At 40.5% G+C, this 25,569-nt stretch overlaps 1 protein-coding gene across 3 annotated transcripts in view; it reads left to right on the top strand.

Moving 5' to 3' along the window:
* The first annotated feature begins 864 nt into the window (after positions 1–864).
* The window catches only part of LOC106607458 (KAT8 regulatory NSL complex subunit 1), an 81,746-nt gene continuing 57,041 nt past the window's right edge, over positions 865–25,569 (top strand). Inside the window, exons 1-2 of one of the 3 annotated variants that reach the window (XM_014204420.3) lie at positions 865–895; positions 1,742–2,207. The gene's annotated coding sequence lies outside the window, so the exon portion shown is untranslated. Of the gene's footprint in view, positions 896–1,741; positions 2,208–3,676; positions 4,122–25,569 lie in introns of those variants that run through there. The other 2 variants (XM_082976703.1, XM_014204421.3) reach the window with 2 other exon arrangements.

The following is a 25,569-nucleotide window of genomic DNA, read 5'->3' as shown; positions in this document are numbered from 1 at the left end:
ATATTTTCACAATTGAGGACCTGGAACAGAGAAGAACTGGGATGAGCATCTGCTGTATCCTTGCCCTCACTGACATACCAGGACATTGCATCTGATGTATCCTTGCCCTCACTGCCATAGCAGGACATTGCATCTGATACAAGCAGGAACTTGGAACCAGTGTATGGAGGTTAGGAAGGTTATTTTAAGGTTAGTCTTATCATGTAGGACAGAAAGACCTCTGCGAGTGGGGGATGACTAACTGACAATACACCTAGTCAGGTTTCAGGTCCTCAACAACTGGGCCACTCCACATACACACCATTATCTCTGGATAATGCCATTTTAGTCCAGCAATGTAATATTACACTACAGCAGCCTGAAGAAAAGCCCTTTCAAATGACAGTGATTCAATTGTGACCCAGCATCGGCTTGTCAACACATCTAACACCGTATTAGGTTGCTTAAAAAGATTCGACTGTTCTCAGTGGCTATTACTAGGTACAAATTATGCTCCGTTTAGCCAATTAATGGGTTCAAATTTGGAGACTAAATACAAAGTAATTTGTGGCAAATGATTTGGTGGAGACCGGGATCATTTGGTCAAATTGACGTTGAAGAGTAATTGGCCAACAATTTAGTCTAACCAAATAATTTTATTTTAAAGTATTGCACAGTTATTGAGCTTGTATATTAATGACGACAACAACTGGTAAACTTCCATTTATTTACTTTCAACTGGACGACCATCCGTGCAGACTAAAAGATAAATAAACCAATCGCCATCGCTGCATAACCAAATTGACGAATCACAGGGCTAGGCAGGCGGGTAATTCCGGTTCAAGACTGGTTGAGTTGTGCAGGTAAGTGAACATGAAGTCTTGACTCTGTCATGTTAAAACTCAGTTTATCTCAGGTAATTTTACAAACGGATTATATTAGAAGATAAAATGAATAGAGATGGGATTGAAGTGTGTTATCTTGTATGTTATTTATTTATTTAATGATCCAGTTTGAAATGCAAAGGTAAAACTGCGAACGTTACTGTGGGGTTGCAGTCAACAGGCCAAATAGTGTATCTAGCTAACGTTAGCTAGCTATCGTTCTTCGGGTGTCGTACAGTAGGCGCACACACTTGCAAAATTATATACACTATATAGTAAATAATAATTGTGATAACATTGAAATATTTACAGTATAATTTCGCACAGTAAGTCAGTGTGTGATATTGTGTATGGTTTGCTACGTTTATAAAGTAGTAATAGATTTTAGCGCAAGGATTGCTAGCAAGTTATGCTAGCCGCGCTAGCTAACTTACTTAGAACAAGGGCCGTGGAGTTTGTTAGCCAGTTCGCTAGCTATTAGCTAGCCAACATAGTTGATTATGGGCTACAGCCCATTTCCACAATAAAATCAGTCAAGCTAACAGAGTATTGAGTCTGAAATCAATACAGTTTATTCTTAATTTAAAAAACTGTGGGAGATTGTGCCCTAGTCTAGTGTTACTGTAGCTGCACGTAAATGTTCACCAAAATTCAACAAGATAATTTGCAGAATAATTTTAGAATATGGCACAATGCCAGGTCATTCTATAAATAAAGTATGATTGTCATATAGACTCAGAACAACAAAAATAAATCAATGTTCTGTACAAAGTGTTTTTAGATATTCTTTGTAGTGCCATACCAAGTAGGCCTATATCAGTCATATGATTTATAGGTATATTATTGATTTATAATACAGTTTGTTTGTGTGTGTACAGGTCCTTTGGACAAAGAACTGGAGGGATTGATTACCTTGTGGAAGTTACAGTGCATTTGAAAAGTATTCAGACCCCTTCACTTTTTCCACATTTTGTTACGTTTGTTATGCCTTGTTCTAAAATGTATTAAATCATTTTTTCCTCTCAATCTACACACAATACCCCATAATGACAAAGCGAAAACTGATTTTTAGAAATGTTTGCAAATGTATAAAAATAAAAAATAAACGTACAAAAAATAGAGTTTTTAAAAACATTTTTTTGCTTTGTCATTATGTAGTATTGTGTGTAGATTGAGGGGGGGACGGGACGATTTAATACATTTTAGAATAAGACTGTAATGCAACAAAATGTGGAAAAAGTGAAGGGGTCTGAATACTTTCTGAATGCACTGTACCTGGAATACACAGTGGATATTTTTCCCCTAAGGATGGATTTGGTGGGAGGTGAGCTTTGCTGTTGCAAGGTATGTATACACAACATGTGTTTCATGATACAGTATTGATTATGTGTCATTATCATGCATAGAGCTTGGTTTAATAACTTTGGACAGATTGCCAAAGTGCATTGTTCCATAAATGACTATGGTTGACATTTCACTATAATCTGAAATGATGTATCACTATAATATTGTGTCACTGTCTGGCATAGCAACCTAAAGACTGCTACAGAAATATGGTGCTGGAGTCAGATGCTGACACAGGTGGAGGGGTGGTTTATCCAATATAGGGGGTGTTAACTCTACTAAAGACCACTAGATGGCAGAATATCACATTAGTAGAGTGAACAGTTGCAGAACAGGTGGAATATCAATGGCAGGGATCATAAGGCAGGGGATGTGACATCCATATATAGATGTTGATTGTTGTCTGAAACCGTAAGTAGTTTTTCGTTTGCCAAATGAAAGTAACGGGATTTGTAAGTAATATAGTGAAGGATTGTAATTAGATTTGTCCAATGAACCATGGCAGAGTTAGTGCCTACAAAGTGACACCAAAACTATTGCTCTCTATAGGCTACGCGTGTAACTGTAACCAATCTGTTACCTTCAGATCTGCACACAAAAATTGTATAGGGCCAGGGGAAGGTTTTTTTCTTCATATTGGGCTTTGTTGAGAAGGCAGGGGTGTATTCATTGTCTTGCAACAAAAATTGTTTACTGTTTAAGAACCAAACGGAAGCAAACAGAACCAAACGGGGAGAGACTTACCTGAATTTTTCTAGAAGAAACTCTAGTTTTCGTTTGGAGCAAACAATTTCAGAATCGCCTATGTTGCCCATCTGTGCTCTCTGTTGCATTGCAGAAATGGTGTTGTGTTCTTCGGTTCCCCCTGGCCTTACATTAGAATTCTATACAAACCCATATATTTCCTCTATGGGGGGAATGGGACACACTCTTTTAATGACACTTAGATACAAGGTGATTTACGTAGCAGGTTAGGAAACCATTTTCTCAAACTATTTTCTTAACCTCAATCTCCTAACCTGCTACATTAATTATCCTAACCTGCTGTGTACGTTCTCCTAACTTGCTATGAAAGTCACTTTGGTATCGAATTGGTGTGAAAAGAGTGTTTCCCATAGGGGAATTCTTTGACACACATGCTATCATATTGCAGGGTAGCATCATAGATATTTATAACTAACTGTGTGTCCATGTCCTGGTTATGATCCCATTACCATTCACTTTCTCCAATCCTTCAGAACCACATGTTTTGATTCGGGGTTATAATGAAACTGTATCCATTCCGGCTCTTGCGTGAAATGTAATAACTGCAAGTCACGATTTAATTGAGCCATGATGGAAGACACAGCAATCCAGTTTCAGACATGTACAAAATGGAACGCTTGACTTTGGCTCCCTCAAGCGGAGACAGGATGAAGTTCCACTAGTGGCAAGTGTGAGGAATGTCTCCCGCCGCTGCTTTGCTCTCGGGTTCTGTTTGTCAGACTTGAAATCCGAGGGAGAGGAGCGAGCCGCCATTTTCTGTGTGACGCTCTCCCTAAAACGGCAACAATAAAAACGGATTACCGGGGAAAATACATAACAAGTCGTCGATAAATGGCGTTGGGAAATATGACAAGACCAATTCGATTTGAATTAAACCGCCTTTGCAATAAACTAGGTTGAGCATTAATAATTGCAAAGAGAAGAGAGCAAGCTGACTCGGTTCCTCAACTACTCGTTGTTTCGCCCATTTCGTGATTCCGGGAGCAACACGGGGTTACCCAATTTGGAACGCACGAGACGGATTTTGTGAAGGGGCATTCTCGAATTATTTGTTTTCCCACATATTTTGTTTCCTTGATGAAATTACTATCAAAGTGCGGGATTTGTTTCTAAAAAATTTTTGCCCCGGACTCGGCTCCTCATCACGTGGTAGGTTCCTCCTTTTTTTCTTTGTTACTTTTAACTCCGTAGTAAAAAATAACTTTGAAGTCATGCAACATCATTTAGCATTTAACTTGTTAGGTAACCTACACACCAGTCATCTCGCAGTCATAGTAATGCACAACATTTTTGTGATATTTTTTTTTAATGTTCCATAGCCGGGTCTACCTTAATTTCAAATCAAAGTTCTAACGTTAGTTACAGACAGTGTAGGTAACGCTAGGTTTGTTACTCTTTTACTGCATTAGCTGAATGTTCTGCTGCCAAGGGTACACCATTATAGTAATCTACAACTAGCCAGTCAAGATGAGCCATGATATTCGTAAATGATGGGAGCGTGCGAGGGAAAATACAGCTGGCGAGACATAATCATAAAACCTTGGTAATAACATTTAACTGTACCAGATAGAATTGTGTCAATGTCAACCCTTATTCACCGAAGCTCTTGATTATGTATCCAAATTACCCCTAGTCAGTCTACTGGCATAGGCCGTCTAAAAACGTAGTTTGCAAGCTTGCTGTATTGCACACTATATAATGCATCTCTGCGCCACCGCATTCTAAACTTAATCGTGCATAATGTACACACCCAGGCAATTCTATCGAATGATCGCAATGGTGTGAGAGGGGAACCATTTTCGCAATCCTTCAACGTTAACCTAGAAAATGCGTTGTCGCATAGATTACATTGTAATAATGTTGGATACATTTCCAATTTAGTAATTTATGGCGAGGTTTTCATAATGGCGCAGCCACTGGCAGTTGCAGGCGCCACGTTTTCTACTAATTATTTGACAAAAAAAAATTCATTTCTTTAGCAGAAACCAACCAAGCTAGTTTGCTAATAATTGTAAAATTTCAATTTCGCCTAAATTGTGATTTAGCGATATACACAAGCCGCTAGAAAAAACTATGAACAATATAATCATTGTATTCAACACACTCAAGGTTTTGCCATATATGAGCTCAACCGTCTCCTATGTGCTTGTATACTGTCTAACGTCAGTGCAGATACTGTCATTTTGTCCCATCCCTTTATCAACCAGGAACTGTGTTCATGTGAATCCCTTTAATTGCACACTAACCTGCTCAATCCCTGGTTAGTCTGTTACAAGATCTGTAGGTTTTCTATTATATAATGTGTTATGATGCAAGGATATGCAACTTATGTGATCTCAGCACTTCAATGCTGTCATTTTCTGATGTGTGAACTTGCTCCAAGATCAAATAATCTCACCAATGTTCATCTTGTGGTGGGGGGGAGTTTATCTTCCTGATGATTGTTTGCTGTCATTATGGGTGGGTATTCTACACTACAGTACACTCTTGGTGTAGCTGAGATAGTGAGGCCTTGACTGTTGTGCTCTGCTGCTGTACTGGGGCCTCTGCAGATTGCAAATCCATTGACTGAATTTCAAGAGAGCTCGGGGTCTGGGTGACGTGCTTTTTGGGAAATGGTTTCAGGAGGTTAAATACACATAAGTGGGACTAGCCCTGACTGGAGCATAGAGGGAAAAAAGCCTACTGATTACACATATTGGCCAGACAGGGTCCCCCACGCCCCTGTCCCCATTGCAGCCCACATGTTGGAGTCAAAGAGACATTTTATGAATAGAGGGTGATGAGTGCCTTGCCTGCTGCCGAGTTGGACCGATGGCTCGGCAAGCTCAGGCCTGGCTCCATGTTATACCCAATTTAATGGAGAGCCGTTCACTCAGATTACATGGCCCCTCCCTAGCCTGTATAATATGGTGTAGGACTGGGAGAATGTGCTGCTGAAAGTGAGTCCTCACTGCCTGTTTTCACTCTTATTTGTTTTGATATGCCATACACTTGACAAAGCAAGACCCCCCCCCCCCCCTCCATTGACCCTGTAGATCTGGGTGGAATCCTATCAGCCCTCTTCCAGACGTATGTGTGTGGTATTGGAGCAACCCTAGGAGGCTAACACAACAAGTATCTAGTTTATGAATTTGGAGGCCGTTGGTTGACCCAGAGGAGGGTACTCAATAACATGAATGGAAAACAGCATGGATAAAAGCCACCCACTTAGCTTTTGTCCTTCCCAGAAATGATATCCTTATTTTAGGGGCACAGTGCCCCACTTTAATCAGTTTTCCAGGGCATTCCACTCCAAGAAAATTGGCTCATTGTTGCAAATGTTAGATACTGCCAGTACCAACTGAAAGTATGAAATGATTATGGTTTGCTGTTTGCATTTTAAGTAAGAAATGTTGCATTGTGCAAGAGCATATTGTGGACTAAGAAATAGTCCTGCTGTAAGTTATTACAAAGATATGTGTATACATTCTTGGCCTTGATTTAGGCTATCCTAGTACCTAGCCACTTGGAGCATATGGCAATTTCCTCAGCCAATATTCTAGATCCTTCTATGTCCTAATTTTGCATCTAACCAATCAATATAGAGGCCAAGTTGCCAGGAAACCAGGAAACAACCAATAGAGGTATGGCTGGTTACTGCTGTAGGCTACAGACCATAATGTGCATAAAGAAACATCTGTTTCTCTGGTTAGGCCTAAATGTAGGCCTATTTCTGATGATTATGCAAATCTATATGTTCGGATCTGCGGTGTGTTTTCATAGGTGGACTGAGTTTGGGATTTATCCTGTCAGACTATCGAGTTGGCGAGTTGAAAGCAGAACCTGTTGGTATTACTGATGTTATTACTTGGTATTGTTCAGACCCCCTCAGGCGGTTAATGTCTGGCTTCTCTGAAGACTTCAGCTCATGATGAATTAATCTGCTCCAGTCAGACACTTGAAATTTGTCTGAGCAATCACAGCTTTATTCATACTTCTAAATGATCTGCTATTGTGGTTTTCTGTAGAAGCAGTTGTTGTCGCTCATGTTTTTGGGTTGCAGGTATTGTACAACTTGGTTTGGCATATACTTGAGCTGTCGCTTATGTGGACACACACTAGTCTCTTTCCTGGAATCCTGACTGGAGGAAGAGCTGAAGGGTGACATTTGGCTCACTAAAACAACACCGTTGCTGGCTGTTTTGATAGTGCAAGCCTAGTCTGCCAAGGCCAAGTACACTCAAACGCACCCACCCTCCCGTTTCATGCCCTCAAGCCAACATCCCCTCCCTCCACCTCAATCCATCTCTCCCCCATCTCAAACCAAGGGGCAGTGCCTCCCTCTGAACTTAACCTTGCTCGGAACACACCTGAAACAATCCCTTCGTTCACTCTCCTCCCAGAATGCTCCATTCCTGAAAGTATTTTTACCTTCCTGCCCCCTCACATAAGAGAAACATGGACCAGCCAGCCATGTGGGAGAGGCATGAAAAATAAATCAACCCCATTCAACAATGTACATGTCCTGAAGAGAAACCAGAGGAGAAAAGTACTTACAAATCCCCAAATAAACTTTGATGAAAAAAAGATGGGCTAAGGACAAGGGCAATGGGCTAATTTACCAGACTCCTGCCTGAACTTGTCATGGCTCCTCAGTAGGATGTTAAAGGCCAACGTGTTTCATCCCTCCAGGCCTAACTTCAGACAAGTGAGTTGCCCAGATCCTAGAGGTCAGGACAGGGTCGAGAGGAAGCCTGACCACTGGTAGGCTCAGCAGGGAGTGGCTCGACTGACACACGGGCCCCCATTCGCTCCTGTGCTGAAGCCACCAAACCAGTCTAGAAGTGGAACCATATGCATCATATATCATTGGGTGAATTGTGGAACACAGAAACACACCACTGTTTTTCTGGTTCCTCAGAGTTACTTCTCTCTATGCCAGTTAGCCTATTCAGACACTAGATTTTATTTTTGTGTTTTTTTTTTTAACCCTAGGGTCAACTAATTGCCCCAGCTTGGTAGTACCTCAGACAGCTGGTTGAAATCTCGTTTGAGATTAGAGGAACAGAGGAAACTCTGAATTCTTTTCAGACCCAATTGTGTTTTTCCCATTTTCTGTTGTGTATTTCTATAGCTTTTTTCCCCTTCTCGTGGAGAAACCTGAACGATTAAGAGACTTCAAAGGCAGAAACCACTGGCACAGTGTTTACAAAACCAGGTGCGCTGTACTGTGTATGAGGAGAGGAGTGAGTATACCCACGGGTTGAACCCGACCAATAGTCTAAAGTTCAGTGTGCTGTGGCCTGTGCTCCCTGATGGCCTAATGGCCCAATTAAAAGTGCACACAACTACTTGCTTCCCTTCCTCTCTGGGTCGTTCCACATGATTTCAATCACTTTTTGACTACACCCCTTTTGATTTGAACGAAAATGTATCTTGGCCTAGGTATTTGCCGATTGTAGAAGTAGGGTTGGGCGACATGGCCAAAAAGATCATATCAAGGTATAAAAACAATTGTATGGCATTTGACAGTATTGTATGTTTTTGAATAATACAAGTTGTAAATGTGCTTCATGAGTATTGTGTGGCTGGTATTATCAGGCTGTATTGCTAATTATGTTTGCTCTGACTCAGTACTTTTATTAGCTAGCTAGCGATTAGCATTAAGCGGCTAACAAGATTTAGGCTAAGAAAAGACAAACTAGCTGTTTCCAGATGTAAGAAACACAAACTAATAGTGTAATTATAGAACACTAGTGGATTTATATTAAAGACCAAAGTGAAAACAGCATCATTGTCATCAACATTGTTGCTTGTGCTGCATTGTCCATGCAGACTGAACGCAAGTGTCTCGATGTTGAGGTAACAACAAATGTGCTCCTTCAGTGACGGGGCGGTGCTAGGTCTGTGTGGAAAGCAGCATGGAGAGCAAACTGAGAGAGATTACTGAAGTAGCGAAGTAAACTATAAAAATGAACGTTACACACGGCGTATCACATTTTAACAAACCATGTGAGCGGAGCGAGGAGCTGAGCGTTCCCAATTTGACTGGAGCGTGGAGCGAGATACCCAAAGGCTGGCGCATCGGCCTTCTCGCCCGCTCCAATTTCTCTTCAGAAGCGCTCATTTCACGAGCTCCGGGCATGCCCACCCGAGCATGCATTTGTAGTCTACTTGTAGCTTTAGCTACTGTCATGGAGTTTGCAAACTATTTTCATAAAGAAACAAATAAAACACAGGTGCTAAATCAAGGTGACTTATAAAGGTGAGGGCCAAGGGAATCTGAAAATACACTATCCCAAAAGCATGATGGTGTACTTACTACGTGCACATGCTAAAAGAAAGGAACGAGGTGGGTAGATAACGAAGTGTATCATTGTAGCAAAGTATTTATAAATAAAAAATCTGATCTCTTAAACGTTTCGTTCATTTTCGTTATATTAGCTATACAATAGGCCATAATTGATTTTGGCCCAATAGGCCTGGCATATTCCCACATTCAAGGAGCTTTCCATTTTGATTGGGTTATTTTGCCTCAAAACCTTTAGACCTATCTATAGAAATAAACAACTCTGCATCTCTGCCCAGCCTGATAAGAGTGGCCAAAAGGGTAATTAGCATCCCCAGCGGCTCTGCAAGTCTGGAGAGGATATTCTCCGCTGCTGGCCGGCTCTCCAGGCACCATCGCATGAGCCTGAAACCACAGACTGGCCAAACTCTTGTTTCAAAAAAGAAATAAAAATGTTTCTTTTAATTTGTATTTAATTCTAGTCACAGCCTATATGTGCAAGTTATAGACTAAGGCCACACAAAATTGATTCACTGTTTAACGGATTTTCCTACCAGAAAAGTGAGGCGAGTGAGCATTTACATTTTTATTTTTTATATCATTAGATGGATAAGGAATAACAGTACTTTACCACATTGACCTAGGCTAAATGGACATGAACAATAAGTGATTATTATTAACCTCTAGGGTAGGGGGCAGTATTTGCACGGCCGGATAAAAAAGGTACCGATTTAATCTGGTTATTACTACTGCCCAGAAACTAGAATATGCATATAATTGTTTGATTTGGATAGAAAACACCCTAAAGTTTCTAAAACTGTTTGAATGGTGTCTGTGAGTATAACAGAACTCATATGGCAGGCAAAAACCTGAGAAGATTCCAAACAGGAAGTGCCCTCTCTGACCATTTCTTGGCCTTCTACACTCTCTTTATTGAAAACTGAGGATCTCTGCTGTAACGTGACACTTCCTACGGCTCCCATAGGCTCTCAGAAGGCGGCAGAACGTTGAATGATGACTTTGCAGGCCATGGCTGAAAAACAGTAGCGCATTTGGTAAGTGGTCGATCTGAGAACAATGAGACGGGGGCGCGCAGAGTCCATTTTTGATTTTTAGTCTTTGAACGAAAACAGGGTTTCCCGGTCGGAATATTATCGCTTTTTTACGAGAAAAATCGCATAAAAATGTATTTGAAACAGCGGTTGACATGCTTCGAAGTACGGTAATGGAATATTTAGAATTTGTCACGATACGCGCCGGCGCGTCACCCTTCGTTACCCTTCGGATAGTGTCTTGAACGCCCGAACAAAACAGAGGATATTTGAACATAACTATGGATTATTTTGAACCAAACCAACATTTGTTATTGAAGTAGAAGTCCTGGGAGTGCATTCTGACGAAGAACAGCAAAGGTAATCCAATTTTTCTTATAGTAAATCTGAGTTTGGTGAGTGCCAAACTTGGTGGGTGTCAAAATAGCTAGCCCGTGATGGTGAGCTATCTACTCAGAATATTGCAAAATGTGCTTTTGCCGAAAAGCTATTTTAAAATCGGACATGGCGATTGCATAAAGGAGTTCTGTATCTATAATTCTTAAAATAATTGTTGTGTTTTTTGTGAACGTTTATCGTGAGTAATTTAGTAAATTCACCGGAAGTTTGCGGTGGGTATGCTAGTTCTGAACGTCACATGCTAATGTAAAAAGCTGGTTTTTGATATAAATATGAACTTGATTGAACAAAACATGCATGTATTGTATAACATAATGTCCTAGGGTTGTCATCTGATGAAGATCATCAAAGGTTAGTGCTGCATTTAGCTGTGGTTTGGGTTTATGTGACATTATATGCTAGCTTGAAAAATGGGTGTCTGATTATTTCTGGCTGGGTACTCTGCTGACATAATCTAATGTTTTGCTTTCGTTGTAAAGCCTTTTTGAAATCGGACAGTGTGGTTAGATTAACGAGAGTCTTGTCTTTAAAATGGTGTAAAATAGTCATATGTTTGAGAAATTGAAGTAATAGCATTTCTAAGGTATTTGAATATCGCGCCACGGGATTCCACTGGCTGTTGCGTAGGTGGGACGATTTCGTCCCACATACCCTAGAGGTTAATACACAAATTAACATTAATGAACATTATTCACATAGAAAATTGCATTCTATTATACATCCTATCATATTTAAAAAATTATATAAAAAAAAAGTATGTATGAATGTATTATCGGTTCATGAATCTACTTCATTGTATCGCCTAACAAATTCAAGAATGATTGACAATTAATAATTGTAATCAAATTAAAATGTTGATGCATAGTAATGAGTTAATTAACTAAATGCATCTTTATAGCATAGGCATTAACAAATTATTCAAACAAATATGATTAGGCCTCTCATAGACAAGGCCTTTTAGAAAGAGGGTCAATCAAGTTAGGTCTGCCACATGAATGTAGCATTGGGGGAAAAAATACACAATTCCAGCATAACCTTTAATCATCATCAAAAAAAGTTGTTTATAACATACACAATTAAAAGCATCAATCTATATAGAGCAAGCTTGACTAAATTCGAGCCCAGTTACTTTGCTCACTGCATCCTCCTTCGATTGTCTCGTCTGGCTTCCACAAAAAGCCCCCAGCTGCAGATCTGCACGAAGTGTGTGAGTACTTTGCTGGACATGCTAGCTGTTCTCGGCGGCGCAGCATCACTTGAAACGCATTCCGTCATGGTATTATCGGTTGGCCTACTGGTAGTACCGGTAAAATGCAGTTGGATTAAACAACTCCTTTGTAAGATAAATGTTTTAAAATGAAACAACATTCCCCTGTTTCCATACTGGAAACACTTCTGTTAGCAGGCTCAAGCAAGCTAAAATCCACATGGTAGAAAAAACTAACTAGCAGAAATTAACAAGTTAGAAATAATTAAACACACTTAGGCTACTATTTACTAGTTAACATAAAATCATGTATGTCATATAAAATATATTCACCCCACCCAGTATTGTAATCAAAACTTACCAGAAAGCATGTAGTCCTTGGCTCAGACAGTGTAGTAATGTGGGCTCAATAGCATCTCATTAGTGTGCAAGATCTTGAGAATCAGCAGTACATGTGCTGGGAAAATGCACTGTGCATGCAGAGGGTTGCAATTCCATTGAATTGGGGATAGTTTAACCAAAATATCAAGACCTAGAATTGCCTTATATGTATCCCACAAAAAAAGGTTCACTGTTATAAGCGAACTTTTTTTTTGATGAATTTAAGCAAAATTCCCGGGCTTAACTTACCATGGGAAATTTCCGAATATTTCCCGGAAGGTTTCCGACTCCTTGCAACCCTAGTGCCTGATCCTTATTGTGGCTAGCTTCACAACACATAACCTGGTCCGGTCGAGCCTCACTAGCCAGATGAAGCTAGCTGGCAGCTTCAAACGTTAGCTTTGGGCAACAGGGTTAACCTCTTACATCTAAACGTTCCGCTAGCGGAACACCTCTCCAATATCCAATGATAGGGCGTGGCGCGAAATACAAACTCCTCAAATCCTATTACTTCAATTTTTCAAACATATGACTATTTTACACCATTTTAAAGACAAGACTCTCCTTTATCTAACCACACTGTCCGATTTCAAAAAGGCTTTACAACGAAAGCAAAACATTAGATTATGTCAGGAGAGTACCCAGCCAGAAATAATCAGACACCCATTTTTCAAGCTAGCATATAATGTCACAAAAAACAAAACCACAGCTAAATGCAGCACTAACCTTTGATCTTCATCAGATGACACTCCTAGGACATTATGTTATACAATACATGCATGTTTTGCTCAATCAAGTTCATATTTATATCAAAAAACAGCTTTTTACATTAGCATGTGACGTTCAGAACTAGCATTCCCACCGAACACTTCCGGTGAATTTACTAAATTATTCACGATAACCGTTCACAAAAACCATAACAATTATTTTAAGAATTATAGATACAGAACTCCTTTATGCAATCGAGGTGTCCGATTTTAAAATAGCTTTTCGGTGAAAGCACATTTTGCAATATTCTGAGTAGATAGCCCGGCCATCACAGGCTAGCTATTTTGACACCCACCAAGTTTGGTACTCACCAAACTCAGATTTACTATAAGAAAAATTGGATTACCTTTGCTGTTCTTCGTCAGAATGCACTCCCAGGACTTCTACTTCAACAACAAATGTTGGTTTGGTTCAAAATAATCCATAGTTATATCCAAATAGCGGCGTTTTGTTCGTGCGTTCAAGACACTATCCGAAGGGTAACGAAGGGTGACGCGCGGACGCGTATCGTGACAAATTCTAAATATTCCATTACCGTACTTCGAAGCATGTCAAACGCTGTTTAAAATAGCGATAATATTCCGACCGGGAGTCGTTGTTTTCGTTCAAAGACTGAAAATGCAAAATGGACTCTTCACGTACACGCGCACTCCCGTCTCATTGTTCTCAGATCGACCACTATCCAAATGCGCTACTGTTTTTCAGCCAGAGACTGCAGAGTCATCATTCAACGTTCTGGCGCCTTCTGAGAGCCTATGGGAGCCTTAGAAAGTGTCACGTTACAGCAGAGATCCTCTGTTTTGGATAGAGATGACAAAGAAGGCCAAGAAATGGTCAGACAGGGTACTTTCTGTACAGAATCTTCTCAGGTTTTGGCCTGCCATTTGAGTTCTGTTATAATCACCAACACCATTCAAACAGTTTTATAAACTTTGGAGTGTTTTCTATCCAAAGCTACTAATTATATGCATATTCTAGTTTCTGGGCAGTAGTAATAACCAGATTAAATCGGGTACGTTTTTTTATCCGGCCGTGAAAATACTGCCCCCTATCCATAACAAGTTAAGTAGCTGGCTAGCTATTTATTTTCATGAACTGAAGTTCAATTTCAATAGGCGAACAACAAGTGGCAACCTAGCTAATACTTACTCACACTTATTCCTAAGTCATTGTCTAGAATAATGAAAATGACTGCAGTTTCTACTGGTCATTGTTTTCAGGCTGGTTGTATTTGTGCTAGCTAGGTACCAAGCTAAAGCTAGCTACCCCAGAAGTTGTGGTCAAACAAATTATGCTTTATTACCATTGCGATATTGTAAACGCATCGTTCGTGGCCACTGTTTGCTTGTTTGCAGACATTTTTTGTACAGCTTACACAGTCCTACTGTATCTTGTTTGACATGCAAAGACCCAAACGGAATGTATGTTGTGAAGCGAAGCTATGTCGTGAAGCTAATAGCAGTGACGCTATTACTGTGTAACTCCGGCAGGGCAACATCTGAAAATTAGCACACTTGGTAATGTGTACCGGTGCTCGACCAGTTGGCGAAAGCCAACATCACCCACGACAGAGAACAGTTGATTGTCAAGGGCAATGAATTCCATAATCTTGGCTTTAATGGATTTCACCTTTGAGTTGTCTCGCTGAAATTTTCTTACTCTTTCAAATGACGACTCAACTTGTTGACTGCTTGATCCACACAACAGACATTGTGGGCTAGGTTAGGAATGCTGTGTAGCACTTGTAGCGCAACATTTTTACGTAGCTTCATTACGTCATGTACCTACGTTATATAGGTATCCACGTCAGATTTGACATCGGTTTTGCACATCGGTATTAGTCTAGACATCGGCCGATACTAATGTTGGCATTATTAGCTAATATCGGCCGATTCCGATATGTTCACCGATTTTTCGTGCATCCCTATAAATTACATTGTTGTTTTGTCTATTAATCGCTTCTGATAGATCTGAAAATGATGCAATACCATGAATTTAACCGACTGTTTGTTTTATAATGAGGGATGTCCCACGTTTAACCTGGACACATAAATAGTAGAAATTTGCGCAGGCTTCAGCCATGTTCATTTCTTACATTCACCATTACATGTTTATTCAAATACTTTTCATTCAAATCTGTATGGTTTGGTTTCAATACTTAAACCAATTGGTAGGTCCAGGTAGTCACAAAAATAGATGGGTGTTGGTTAAATTGTGATTTTAATGAATGATGCGAATTTGGAGCGGGAGTTTACTTTCTTTCTTGACCGCGGAGCAGTTTTTAGCGTTGAGCATTGCTCCATGAGCTTCCAACAGCTGAACTACTCTCACACACACACTCGGTGCTCCTTTTCCTGTAGTCCACAATCATCTCCTCCCTCAACGTAACCAAGACTAAGGAGATGATTGTGGACTATAGGAAAAGGAGCACCGAGCACGCCCCCACTCTTATCGATGGGGCTGTAGTGGAGCAGGTTGAGAGCTTCAAGTTCCTTGGTGTCCACATCAACAACAAACTAGAATGGTCCAAACACACCCAGACAGTCGTGAAGAGGGCACGACAAAGCCTATTCCCCCTTAGGAGGCTTGGGTCCTGAGATTTGGCATGGGTCCTGAGATCCTCAAAAGGTTCAACAGCTGCAACATCGAGAGCATCCTGACCGGTTGCGTCATTGCCTGGTATGGCAATTGCTCAGCCTCCGACCGCAAGGCACTTCAGAGGGTAGTGCGTACGGCCCAGTACATCACTGGGGCAAAGCTGCCTGCCATCCAGGACCTCTACACCAGGCGGTGTCAGAGGAATGCCCTAAAAAGACCCCAGCCATAGACTGTTCTCTCTACTACCGCATGGCAAGCGGTACCGGAGTGCCAAGTCTAGGACAAAAAGGCTTCTCAACAGTTTTTACCCCCAAGCCATAAGACTCCTGAACAGGTAACCAAATGGTTACCCGGACTATTTGCGTTGTGTGCCCCCCCCCCAACCCCTCTTTTACGCTGCTGCTACTCTGTTTATCTTATATGTATAGTCACTTTAACTATACATTCATGTACATACTACCTCAATTGGGCCGACCAACCAGTGCTCCCGCACATTGGCAAACCGGGCTATCTGCATTGTGTCCCGCCAACCCCTCTTTTTACGCTACTGCTACTCTCTGTTCATCATATATGCATAGTCACTTTAACCATACCTACATGTACATACTGCCTCAATAAGCCTGACTAACTGGTGTCTGCATAATAGCCTTGCTGCTGTTATTTTCAATGTCTTTTTACTGTTTTATTTCTTTACTTACCTACACACTCACACACCTTTTTTTCGCACTATTGGTTAGAGCCTGTAAGTAAGCATTTCACTGTAAGGTCTACACCTGTTGTTTTCGGCGCCCGTGACAAATAAACTTTGATTTGATTTTGATTTGACACACACACACACACACACACACACACACACACACACAGTCATTATCAGTGTATCCTGGGAACTTTGATCCGGACACATTAACTGCTGCGTGCAGGAGAAATCCTTATCGCTTTCAAGGGCTGGGTTTAATGTGAGTTGGTGGATGGTTCCCACGGATGGCAGAGTAAGGTTATGACCTTCAGCTGCAATCCGAGTAGCTGCAGAGTCTGATGGATTTACCTGGTACTGGACCAAGTGAGGGAGAATCATTGATGTTTCTCAGTCAATAGGTAGGATATTGTTTTGTTGTAAAAAAAAATATATATATATATATATATCTATATATATATATATATATCAGTTGAAGTTGGAAGTTTACGTACACTTAGGTTGGAGTCATTAACCTCTCTGGGTATGTGGGACTTGACCGTCCCACCTGCGGGACACACTATTCAACAGCCAGTGAAATAGCAGGGTGGCAAATTCAAAACAACCAAAATCTCATAATTCAAATTTCTCACACATACAAGTATTATACACCATTTTATAGATACGACTCTTGTTAATCCAACCACATTGTCAAATTTCAAAAAGGCTTTACAGCGAAAGCAAAACATTAGATTATGTTAGGACACCACCTAAACAAGAAAAGCCACACAGCCATTTTCCAAGCAAGAAGTGGCGTCACAAAAACCAGAAATATAGCTAAAATTAAGCACTAACCTTAGATGATCTTCATCAGATGGCACTCATAGGACTTCGGACTTCATGTTACACAATACATGTATGTTTTGCTCGATAAAGTTCTTATTTATATCCAAAAACCCCATTTTACATTGGGTAATGTTCAGAAATGTTTTTCCTTCAAAAACTTTCGGTGAATGAGCACATCTATTTATAGAAATACTCATCATAAACGTTGATAAAATATTCAACTGTTATTTAAAGATATATAGATAAACATCTCCTTAATGCAACTGCTGTGACAGATTTAAAAAAAGCTTCACGGGGAAAGCACACTTTGCAATAATCTGAGTACGGCGCTCAGAAAACAACAGCAGGCAATACAGATATCCGCCATTTTGGAGTCATCTAAAATCATAAATAGCATTATAAATATTCACTTTGATGATCTTCATCAGAAGGCACTTCCAGCAATCCCAGGTCCACAATAAATGTTGTTTTGTTCGATAAAGTCCATCATTTATGTCCAAATACCTCCTTGTTGTTTGCGTGTTCAGTAAGCTACTCCAAATGTAGGAAGCTTGCCGAAAATTTCACGACAAAGTCAAAGAAAGTTCTATTTACGTTTGTAGAAACATGTCAAACGATGTATAGCATTAATCTTTAGGGCCTTTTTTAACATAAAACTTCAATAATATTCCAACTGGACGATTCCAATGTCTTGAAAAATGTAATGGAACACAGCTACCTCTCACGTGAATGCGCACCAATGAACTCATGTCCTTTCCTGAGTCAACAACTTCCAACTTCCTTTGTTCGCTCTCTGTTCACCATAGAAGCCTCAAACAACTTTCTAAAGACTGTTGAACCCTAAGTCACTGTGTGTTAGATAGGCAATCACTTGAAAAAACTACAAGCCTCAGATTTCCCACCTCCTGGTTGGATTTTTCTCAGGGTTTTGCCTGCCATATGAGTTCTGTACTCACAGACATCATTCAAACAGTTTTAGAAACTTCAGTGTTTTCTATCCAAATCTATTAATAATATGCAGGCAGTTTAATTTGGGCCCGCCTTTCATCCGGACGTCAAAATACTGCCCCCTACCCTAGAGAAGTTAACTCGTTTTTCAACCACTCCACATATTTCTTGTTAACCTCCCTGGGCAAGGTGGGACGCTAGTCAGCAGCCAGTGGAATCGTGTGGCGCGAAATACAAATACCTCATAAATGCTATAACTTCAATTTCTCAAACATATGACTATTTTACACCATTTTAAAGACAAGACTCTCGTTAATCTAACCACACTGTCCGATTTCAAAAAGGCTTTACAGCGAAAGCAAAACATTAGGTTATGTCAGGAGAGTACCCTGCCAAAAATAATCACACAGCCATTTTCAAAGCAAGCCTATATGTCTCAAAAACCAAAACCACAGCTAAATGCAGCACTAACCTTTGATGACCTTCATCAGATGACACTCCTAGGACATTATGTTATACAATACATGCATGTTTTGTTCAATCAAGTTCATATTTATATCAAAAAACAGCTTTTTACATTAGCATGTGATGTTCAGAACTAGCATACCCACCGCAAACTTCCAGTGAATTTACTAAATTACTCACGATTAACGTTCACAAAATACATAACAATTATTTTAAGAATTATAGATACAGAACTCCTTTATGCAATCGCGGTGTCAGATTTTAAAATAGCTTTTCGGCGAAAGCACATTTTGCAATATTCTGAGTAGATAGCCCGGCCATCACGGCTAGCTAATTTGACACCCACCAAGTTTGGCCCTCACCAAACTCAGATTTACTATTGGAAAAATTGGATTACCTTTGCTGTTCTTCGTCAGAATGCACTCCCAGGACTTCTACTTCAACAACAAATGTTGTTTTGGTTAGAAATAATCCATAGCTATATTGAAATAGCTCCGTTTTGTTCATGCGTTCGGGTAACTATCCGAAGGGTGACGCGCGAGCGCATTTCGTGACTAAAAATGTCAAAATATTCCATTACCGTACTTCGAAGCATGTCAAACGCTGTTTAAAATCTATTTTTATGCGATTTTTCTCGTAAAATAGCGATAATATTCCAACCGGGCGACGTTGTATTCGGTCAAAGAGAGAAAGAAAAGCATGGAGAATTCACATGAACGCGCATCTCCAGTGTCACTGTTCTCAGCCTGACCAGTAACAAAATCTCCTGCTGTTTTTCGCCCAGAGACTGGAGAGACGTCATTCCACTTTCTGGCGCCTTCTGAGAGCCAATGGAAGCCTTAGAAAATGTCACGTTACAGTAGAGATGCTGTATTTTGATAGAAAGGCTACAGAAGGACAAGAAATGGTCAGACAGGGCACTTCCTGTATGGAATCTTCTCAGGTTTTGACTGCCATATGAGTTCTGTTATACTCACAGACACCATTCAAACAGTTTTAGAAACTTTAGAGTGTTTTCTATGCATATTCTAGTTACTGGGCAGGAGTAGTAACCAGATTAAATCGGGTACGTTTTTTATCCGGCCGTGCAAATACTGCCCCCTATCCCCAACAGGTTAAGTGACTAAGGTACCATTGAATACAGTATACACATATGAGATGAGTAGTGCAAGATATGTAAACATTAATAAAGTGACTAGTGTTTCATTCCTTAAAGTGGCCAGTCATTCCTAGTCTATGCCTATAGGCAGCAGTCTCTAATGTGCTAGTGATGGCTGTTTAACAGTCTGATGGCCTAGAGATAGAAGCTGTGTTTCAGTCTCTCGGCCCCAGCTTTGATGCACCTGTACTGACCTCGCCTTCTGGATGATGGCGGGGTGAACAGGCAGTGGGTCGGGTGGTTGATGTCCTTTTGGCCTTCCTGTGACTTAGCAGGTTTTTGACCAACATTAGGCCTAGGTCTTTATGCTTAACCTTTTACGGCTAGGGGTTCCGCTAGCGGAACGTTTCCACAACATCCGGTGAAATGTCAGAGCGCGAAATTCAAAAAAATGTATTAGAAGTATTTAACTTTTCATACATTCACAAGTGCAAAACACCAAATTAAAGCTTAACTTGTTAATCTAGCCACCGTGTCAGATTTCAAAAAGGCTTTACAGCGAAAGCAAACCATGCTATTATTTGAGGACAGCACCCCATCAAACAAACACATGACAATCATAATTCAACCCGCCAGGCGCGACACACAACCCAGAAGTAACGATATAATTCAGAAGATCTTCTGTTGGCACTCCAATATGTCCCATAAACATCATAAATGGTCCTTTTGTTCGATAATGGTGGCGACAGAGTAAAGAGGCTCAGAGAGAATACCACGACTCACATGTCCACAGCCTCTAGTAGAGTACTTTTGCAAGTTTTAATCCCACGGTCTGTGTCGGCAGTTTTGTTGAGCAGGCTTTTCGATGCCATGACAGAGGGTATGATGTCTGCTGCAGACGCAGTTGGTGAGCTTATTTCTTGAGTCAGTTGTTCGAATGGAGCTAGGAGTGTGTTCATGTTTCAAACATGTTCTCAACTGCCATTGACATGGCAGCAGCGGTATGAGAACCAGCACATTCTAGGGCATGCAATATGGCTTTCCTCAGTACGAAATCCTCGTCGACCCACTGTGCTGTCAGACTCCGCATGCTCATGGGGCTTACATGGCTGGTCCAAATGTCAGTTGTGAAGCTAATAGCAGTGACGCCCATAGCAGGTAGCTAATGGATGTGCGTTTCAACAATGCTGTGTAACTCTGGTAGGGCAACATCTGAAAAGTAGCGCCCTACTTGGTAGTGTGTACCGGGGCTCAAGGTGCTCAACCAGTCGGCGAAAGCCAACGTCATCCACGACAGAGCACGGTTGGTTGTCAAGGGCAATGAATTCCATTTTCTTGCCGTTAATGGATTTCGCCTTTGAGTTGTCTCACTGAAACTTTCTTACTCTTTCAAGTAGTTGTTGGATGTGTGCGCTTATTTGTTTTCAGCTTTTCTAAGTATGAATGTCTGGGAGTGATGCACTTTGAAATTAGTAATTAGGTTTGTGGTATTGAAATATTTCACTTTCTCCCCTCCGGAAATAATAGCAACAGAAACATTGCAAATGGCCTGTGGAACTCTTCCTTTGGAACTTCACAATAGATCCACATAGTAGGCTAGGTTAGAATGCTGTGTTGCATGTGTAGCGCAGTATTATTCGTAGTGTCATTACGTTATCTACCTACGTTATATAGGTATGCACGTCAGCTTTGACATTGATTTTGCACATTGCCGTTAAACTAGACATCGGGCTGATGTTGGCATTTTTAGCTAATATCGCCGAATCCGATATGCTTACTGATATATTGTGCATCCCTAATATATATTATAGGATACTTAGTTATTTGGGTGATTAGCTCCCAGCCATGAAACAAAACAACAGAAACACTTTTAAAACGGCTACTGCAGATTTATTTTGCTGTACATGTGCTCGTACTTGACTTCTATTTATATTTGCAAATGCAAGTGACATGCTTGCACTGTGGAGCCCAGACCACCCACCTACATTGCTGGTGAAATGGACATCTTACCCGCCAATGCCAAAATCAACTCAAATTTGGCGGTGTTAATTTTAGGCCCTGTTTCTTGCACACCCAACAATCCTTTCGATGTCATTCTGCTAGTCTTCCAAACGTACTCAGAGGGGCAATTCCACGGTCACGGAATTACGCTGAGACTCAGATTTTTCACTTGATAGTTTATGCCAAACAAAAACCATTGATTTTAAAAGTAACAAACCCTATGACTCTGCACAATGACTACTTTTTAACAATTTACACTGAACATTCTACAAAAACACATTTATTGGAAGAACTGTGCAGATGCAAAGTTTTGGTAACAGAATTTCGGTAAAATTATTTATATATTGAAATACAGTAAATGAAGTGGATTTACACGCTGTAACAGAATTTCATCATGGATCCCTAATCTGTACTACACAGAAATGCATAATTATGGATATAAATGTTTTTCTCGTCATGGTGATGTATCCTAAATAGGTACTAGGCCTACAGAAATGTATAATTATGTAATATCCGCCTTTGCATATTATTCTACACACTGGCTAATATTTTCATGATCTCCGCCCCCAAACAAGACCAAATTTGGTTGGACTGGACCAAATCTGAACCAATCATAGACGTCTAAGTTTGGACATCACAGTAGAGTACAACTCAGTAGAGTACAGCACAGAAGAGTTTAGTGGAGTATAGTACAATACAGTAAATTATAATATACTCAACTCTAGAGTACTGTGCCATACAGGACTGTACTGAACTATACTCAACTTAAAAAAAGAAAAATTATCTTTACTGTACGGTGCTCTTCACACTTGTAAAACATAAACGTCTATGATTGGTTTAGATTTGAACCAATCATGGATGTCTATGTATGAGCCGGACTGGAACAAAAATAAACATCTGTGGACGTTGAAATTAATGCCGGTCCAGATCGTATCAAAAACGTATTCTCTGGACGTTGAAATCAAGGCCAGGGCCGACTGACCTAATTTACTTTTCAACTTCCAGTGTTGGTTGGTGCTCAGATGCGAGTTACACAAGCCCCCTCTCTTTCCATTTATTGTATGTGTGTGAGAGAGACACCAAGGAGGGCCTACAGCAGCACCTAGATCTTCTGTCAGACCTGGGCCCTGACAGTAAATCTCAGTAAGACAAAAAATAATGGTGTTCCAAAAAAAGGTCCAGTTGCCAGGACCACAAATACAAATTCCGTCGAGGCACGATTGTCCTAGAGCACACAAACTACACCTACCTAGGCCTAAACATCAGCACCACCGGTAACTTCCACAAAGCTGTGAACGATCTGAGACAAGGTAAGAAGGGCCTTCTACGCCATCAAAAGGAACATAAATTCGACATCCCAATTAGGATCTGTCTAAAAATACTTGAATCAGTTATAGAACCCATTGCCCTTTATGGTTGAGATCTTATAACCAAGAATTCACAAAATGGGACAAACACCTAATTGAGATTCTGCAAAAACATCCCCCCCGTGGACAACGTAAATCGCCAAATAATGCATGCAGAGCAGAAGTAGGCTGATACCCAATAATAATCAAAATCCAGAAAAGAGACGTTTAAATTCTACAACAACTTAAAAGGAAGCGATTCCCAAGCCTTCCATAACAAAGACATCACCTACAGAGAGATTAACCTAGAGAAGAATCCCCTAAGCAAGTGGGTCATGGGGCTCTGTTCACAAACAGAGCCCCAGGACAGCAACACAATTAGACCCAACCAAATCATGAGAAAACAGAAAGATAATTACTTGACATATTACTCTGTTTTTTATTAAATTCTTTCCAAACTGGAATGATATTTGGCCCTGAAAGAGGGTACACAGTGGCAGAATACCTGACCACTGTGACTGACCCAAAATTTAAGGAAAGAGCGACATATTTATAATACAACCTATAGTTGTATTTATTTATTTTCCCTTTTGTACATGAACTATTTGCCCCGTTATAACACTATACGTAGCCATATGACATTTTGAAATGTCTCTATTCCTTTGAAACTTTTGAGTTTACTGTTAATATTAGATTGTTTAGTTCACTTTTGATTGTATTTGAGAGGGCGAGAGGGAGAAGGAGAAAGCCAGCTTTGACCACCAGCCAACCATGAAAATGGTTGAGTTTAATGTAATAATATGCCAATGGAAGGGAAGACTGGTTTGTTACTACTGATTTCCCATTGTAGCCAATTCAATTGCAGTAATTTACTGATTTTAAGGAAATTCTGTTACCAATTTGGTTAATTTCAAGTTTTAATCACTTAATAATTAAGAAACCAAATAAATATGGTTTCTATCTTGTTACTTCTGTGAACTTTCATTATCCTCCCTCCATGAGCGAGAGAAATTAGTCTATCTTAAAGATGTGGGCTTTTGGTAACAGAATTAAGGCACAGGCCAATGTTTCTTAAACAAAATATGTGTTGATATTAGTTGGCAGTGTCTTTACTTCTGCATTATTGTGTTTTGATATATTTCATGCCTTTTTAAGACTTTTCCATCTGTTTGACCAGAAATCAAAGCCTTTGATTGTTCCTAATTTTGAGGATGGAAAATGGTTAAAGTTATGAATGCCTTCATTTCTCAAAAATGTAGACTCCTAGCTTTCATTTGGCACCAGATTTGACATGAACTTCACATGTTGGTGCTCATGGGGCCTTTTTACATGGAAATGACCAGAGGTTAAAAACATGCTAAACTGTATGCAAAGGAAGTAGCCTAAGTCACGAGTAAATGTGTGCTATAAATGTTTCATGGTTTCTCTCTCTCCTGGTTTCTCTCATCACCTTGTGAATAAACATTCTAGAGGTGTCTGGAATCAGTGGTGTATGACTGCTCTGTTCCTCCTCCGAAACCCTGGTCTAAGTCTGAACTGGAACCCTATGTCTGTAGTATAGGCCATAGTGCATTACTTTTGACCCTGGCTGCATCTAACATCCTCCAGAATGTTCTCTGTAGTCTACTTGGTGCCTTGTGTAGAGTGAGGTATTGCTGAGTCATTGCCAAAGTCTGATCTCACTTTCTGACACAACAGCCCAAGGGAGGTCACCTTACATTCCAAACACTCACTGGATCTTTACTCTCCTGGGTTATTATGAGTGTGATAGCTGAGCGAAGTTGTTTCTGTGTGTGTGTGTGTGCGTGCGTGCGTGCGTGCGCGAGCACATGCGTGTGGGTCAAGGTTGGTCAACATACAATTATTTTCCCCTTTGAATGGGGAAAACGGTGTTCTCTTCTCTTTCCATCATGATTACATCCAAACTGTAACATCGTTTGGAGAGTGTAGGACGGGACTTCCCCAGACAGCCTAACTCCCTAATTTCTGTCCCTCCCTGCTGCCTCTCAAAGGCTTAAGTTAATGAAAGGCTTTTCTATGTAGAGACACTTGGGAAAGCACCCATTAAGAAACCCTGGGCTGCAGTAGCTGATACAAGAGGTAACTGGCAGCTCTGGTAGACTACGTACCAAGCTGTTCTTGTCACACACACAGTTTTAGGCTAAGATGAATCTTGTTTGTCCTATGAAACTCGGGCCATATTTGCATCTTAATTTTACTAAGTACATTCAATTTATATAGCCCTACTTGAATCAGTGTCATTCACCCCCTTCCCCCGTCTGTTTACTAGGGAATTGTGAACACATACATTGAGCAGGGAGGGGTTGTACCGTAGCCTACTTGTTTTCTTCTGTAGTGGATTATTTGATTGAGGTTTGGTGAACTGAGATTGAACCTGGCTGCTGTATTAGTAATGTGCTACTAGCAGGCGGCTGGGTTAGCTCCTCCGTACACATAGCTTCTCCTTTAGGCAGGCGGGCTGTGTCTGCGTCCCAAATGGTACCCTACTCCCGATACAGTGCACTGCTCTTAACCAGGGCCCA

Source organism: Salmo salar, chromosome 06 (genome assembly GCF_965601325.2).
Source record: "Salmo salar chromosome 06, fSalSal1, whole genome shotgun sequence".
Lineage (NCBI taxonomy): Eukaryota > Metazoa > Chordata > Actinopteri > Salmoniformes > Salmonidae > Salmo > Salmo salar.
The sequence above is the reverse complement of the archived record's forward strand: the minus strand, read 5'-3'. Positions and strand labels throughout refer to the sequence as shown.